This window comes from Triticum urartu, chromosome 5A (genome assembly GCF_056163025.1).
Source record: "Triticum urartu cultivar PI428250 chromosome 5A, HENAU_Tu73, whole genome shotgun sequence".
Lineage (NCBI taxonomy): Eukaryota > Viridiplantae > Streptophyta > Magnoliopsida > Poales > Poaceae > Triticum > Triticum urartu.
In genome coordinates, this window is record NC_141877.1 from 516,722,214 (window position 1) to 516,727,070 (window position 4,857).

At 51.1% G+C, this 4,857-nt stretch overlaps 1 pseudogene across 1 annotated transcript; it reads left to right on the plus strand.

Annotated features, from left to right (window-relative positions):
• The first annotated feature begins 651 nt into the window (after positions 1-651).
• Positions 652-4,167, plus strand: LOC125507228 (putative inactive purple acid phosphatase 29; annotated as a pseudogene). The gene is made up of 4 exons (XR_015603546.1): positions 652-1,054; positions 1,757-2,177; positions 2,628-3,019; positions 3,398-4,167. The product of XR_015603546.1 is annotated as a putative inactive purple acid phosphatase 29 (transcript).
• The last annotated feature ends 690 nt before the right edge of the window (positions 4,168-4,857 follow it).

Consider the following 4,857-nt stretch of genomic DNA (forward strand, 5'->3'; position numbering starts at 1 on the left):
TTGAATGTATGCTTATTGTGTTTCATATTTCTTGATTGATTCCTTAACCGAGACTTTTCTTCCATTGCAATTTCGTCAAGTCTCGCTGGAGATATCTTTGCCCCACCACATGGAACTGCTCTGCTCTGATGGGCACTCAACTCACATCTGCCCTGCATTGGCAATTACCCAATGTGTGCACGCGCAGAAGCATGTTGACCGACCTAGCTAGTCCACGGCGAGACCAGAGAAGTCTAGCGCCATCCAATGAGGAAGCTTCCCCTCCGTCGACCTTCCTCGCCACCGCGGACTCGCCGGCCCCGCACTGCACCGCACGCCATTCGTTTTGGAAAAGCGCAAAGAAAAGAGTGAGCGAGAATACTTTCCCCTCCCCTCCCGGGCTGCTCGCGTGGGCGGCTACGGAGGGTCGAAACCCTAGCCGCCGCCGCGACCCCCCACCCCCAGATCTCCTCTGGCCGCTGCCCCGCCGCCGGCGGTGGTGGCGGCTCCCAGTCGCCAAAGGCGGCGGGGTGGCTGGCGCGCCCTGGCGGGCCTCCCTCGCGGAGGGGAGTAGCGCCATGGGGGCTGCACGGGGGTCTTCCCCTGGGTGTCGGAGCACGGCGAGGAGCGCGAGGAGCGGCAGAGCGTGGCCGGGAGTCGGCAGCGGTGGTCATGGCGCGAGGTGGTCTTTCGGCCGACGTGGGCGACGAAGGCGGCGCGGTGGGCCCTGGAGGCAGCGGTGCGGCGTGCGAGCGGCTGCCGACGGAGGATGCGGTGTTGGTGCCATCCGTCACAGGCGTTGTGTCGGAGGCTACAATGGGGGCGCTTGTGGCGGCGGCGTGGTCTGGATCTGGGACCTCCAGACCCGGGTCAACAGGGCATGTCCGAGGCTTGGCTGGCCGCCTGCTGGCTGCTTGGTGTGGTTGGGCTGGCCGCCTGGTGTGGTGTGGATTGCTGCTGCTCGCGTCCCTGGCGATGGTGGTTGGGGCAGGTGCTGGTGGCCCTGACGCGGGTTGGGGCATGAGCAGGCGGCCTTGTCGACGGAGGTTGGAGCAGGAGGAGCGGCTGGTTCACGGTAACGGCTGGAGGTGGTTGATGGTTGCATCTCCTCGGTGTGGGTGTCGGTGTTCTGCAACGATTTGGTCGCGACGACGAGGTGCTGCGACGGCGGCGGTGCATCCCTTCGTGAAGTGCTTGGCCGTATTCCTTTGGCTTGGGCGGGAGGTGTGTGACGGCATGGATGAAAATCCTGCACAGCCTTGGCTGGTGCTTGCGACGACGGCGCCTGTGGGTGTCGTTTTCCTTCGTGGAGGTGTCGCGGTGGTGTGCCGGCATCTTCCCCCACGCTATGATTCTCTCTGGGCGAAAGCCTTGGTTCATTGTTGGACTAGCGATGGCGGCGTCTTGACGGCGTTACTCCGTTGGGAGCATCGTGTTTGGAGACTGGGTTTCAAGGTTGTGTTGTGGTTCTCCGGTGCTAGTCGCTGGTCCGAGCAGATCTTCTTGGGCGCTATGTATGCACTTGCCGGAGTATCAAGACGATGGCTTTCTCGGGTCCGACTGAGTCCCGCTATCCGTTCGTCGTCTCCTCTTAGACATTCATAGATGGTTAGTGCGTCGACAAGGAAAGCTCGTTTGCAGTTGTTGTTCTTGGTGGCGTTCGGTGTTGGTCGAGACGCGGCTAGATGATGTGCTTAGGATAGACTCCTTTGGGTTGTGCCTGTATCTGTTGTAGTGTGCGTGAGCGTGAAGTTTCAACTGCACTTGTTATTCGCAGCAAGTTGTAGTCTCTTGTACTTATATTCTGCCTTCTATACAAATATGGTACGCCTAGGTGTACTCTCGGGAAAAAAAAGAGTGAGCGAGAGAGAGACCAGACCACGCCCCCCGCGCCTCGCCAATCCGGCGGCCAAGACCGCCAAGTACGGACCCTCCTATAAAGAAAGAAGAACGGACCGGAGGAGGAGCCACCCCCCGGTGACAGTGATCCCTGGACCTCCCGCTCCACTCCGCTCCGAACCACGACGCTCCGCCAGCCTCGGCCTCCGGCGCTCTCTGCCGCCGCTGCCGCTGATTCTCCTCCTCGTCTTCTTCGTCGCGGCGGGGAAGGGTGACGGCGGGCTGCGGTTCCGGCGGGAGCGCGGCACGTTCAAGGTGCTGCAGGTGGCGGGCATGCACCGACCTCGTCGTCTTCACTGGTACGCCACGCCAGTCCACCCACCCACCCCTCCTCCTCTTCCTCCTCCTCCTTGATTTATTACTCCAGTGATCGACTCGATGCCACTGCTAGCGTCCTCCCAATCTTGCATTCAGCAACTTTAGAAACGGTTTACTACTAATGTTAGAGAAGATTGGTTGAAAATGCATTTGATTGTGCTATACTGTTAGAAAAGTTTGGTTGAAAATGCATTTGCATTGATGATAATTGTTGCCACCCCCAATGCATTTGGTGTAATGATCATTGATATAGATAATTTCATCGCCACGATGTCTATTTTTCTGCGAAAAAGCGGAGACCCTGGCCTCTACATCTTCATAGCAGAAGTTTGGAGTGGACACAATGTTACAAAAACTAAAAAGTCTTAAAAGAGTGTGGTGCCCGACCAAAAACAAATACTCCTACATGATCCACAATGTTTCTTGGGCAGGTGATAACATTTTTGGTGAGAATTCAACCGATGCGGCCAAGTCGATGGATGCAGCGATCGCTCCGGCCATTGCCATGAAACTTCCCTGGGCTGCTGTGCTCGGCAACCATGACCAAGAGGGTACGCTGTCACGCGAGGGTGTGATGCGCCACCTTGTAGGCATGAAGAACACCCTTGCACGCTTCAATCCACAAGGAGTAGAAATCGATGGCTACGGAAACTATAATTTGGAGGTTGCAGGGGTTGAAGGAACACTGCTGGCTAACAAATCAGTGCTCAACATGTATTTTCTTGATAGTGGTGACTATTCCACTGTGCCATCGATCCATGGCTATGGTTGGATCAAGGCATCACAGGAAGCTTGGTTCAGGCAAACCTCTTCGAGTCTCCAGGTGAATTTGTCACCATCTTTCGTGCTATGCTACTTATACTTTCTCTTGCCATACTGAGTAGGCTGTAGGCGGATGCCATTTGCAATCGACAACAACACATTAATTATCTGTTGGACCATCATAACTCTGCAAAAAAAATCAATAATTATTCTGTCGATGGAAGGCAAGAAATTTATGCAATTTCAAAATAGATGATTGATTTGTTCGCAGGCACTGTATTAGTTCCGAATACAATTGGTTTCAAAATGTTTTGCGTGTTAAATATAGATAGATGAAAGTAGGTGATGACAGTAGTTCTAGTACCTGTATAGTTTGGTGCTATGTACATACATATTTTATGTTAGAAACTAGAATAACAAAAGTTCATATGAAATGCAGCAAAACTATACGGGTGGACAACCCAGACAGAAGGAGCCAGCACCTGGTCTTGCTTACTTCCACATTCCCTTGCCGGAGTTTAACAACTTTACGGCATCCAATTTCACAGGAGTAAAGCAGGAGAAGGGTATCAGCTCGGCGTCGATCAACTCCGGCTTCTTTAACACCATGGTGGAAGCTGGAGATGTGAAGGCTGCCTTTGTAGGACATGATCACTTAAATGACTTCTGTGGTAAGCTCACTGGTATTCAGCTGTGCTATGCTGGTGGTTTCGGTTACCATGCGTATGGCATGGCCGGGTGGTCAAGGAGAGCAAGGGTGGTGTCTGTGCAACTTGAGAAGGCAGCGAGCGGCGAGTGGCAAGGCGTGAAGTCTATCAACACATGGAAGAGGCTTGATGATCAACATCTCACCACAATTGACTCTGAGGTGCTATGGAAAAGAAGCTCTAATAGTTGAGGTACTCAACTATGCATGAGCATGGCGCTGCTATTTCTAGCTTGCATAATGAACATATATATTCAGAACCCACAACTTATCTAAGACTTGCCGGTTGACAGGGAGGCGCCAGAAGAACAATGATGGAAGCTGATCTTGTCTGTTGTTGATGCGCAACTTATCTCAATGAGTTTGTAACTACTTAAATGAACACATCGCATGCCGCATGTATACGCAAGTTTTCGCCATTATTATTTTTCATGTCAAGAAAAAAAATTGAACCATGAATAGATATAATGCAATGCAGTACAGATGACACCCTTTGCAATTGAGCTCATATGTCAAATGGAAATGAGAATACCAATGCCAATGCAGCCTTTATTTTTTTCTCATAAGTATTTACTACTTGCAAGGTGTTTTGAACTGTAGAGTAGAAGCAAGATAATCCACAAATTAATTGTGTCATGTTGCATGAGACTTGTTACAATACAAGATTTAATATGTCTATCATCCCCCCCCCCCCCCCCCCCCCCGATCACATCCGACGTAAAACATCATTGCTAATACCATGCATGTTAGGTATTCCTATCAACCAACTATCCCCAATGACCGATCTGATAAAAAGAGAAGATGTAATATACTTAAAATTCCCCCTTCACATCTAACATGGATATGGAATGATCACCCCCCCCCCCCCCCCATGCTCGACGTGGGTGTGGATAAATGCTTGGGAGAAATACGGGGACCGAGACTTGAACCCAAGATATCAACTCTGATACCATGTTAAGATGTACTTCCTCCTTTCCAAAATACTTGTCGTGGCTTTAGTTCAAATTTGAACCAAAACCACAACAAGTAATATTTTGGAACAGAGGGAGTGCCTATCAACCAACTATCTCAAAAGACCGATTTGTTAGGAAGAGAAGATCTCTAACAAGTAGTAAGGTAATTTCTTAGAATTATGGAAGGTTAATCTTTTAGACCCATCAGCAGCTTATGTTTCTTCCTCATCTTCCAAATCT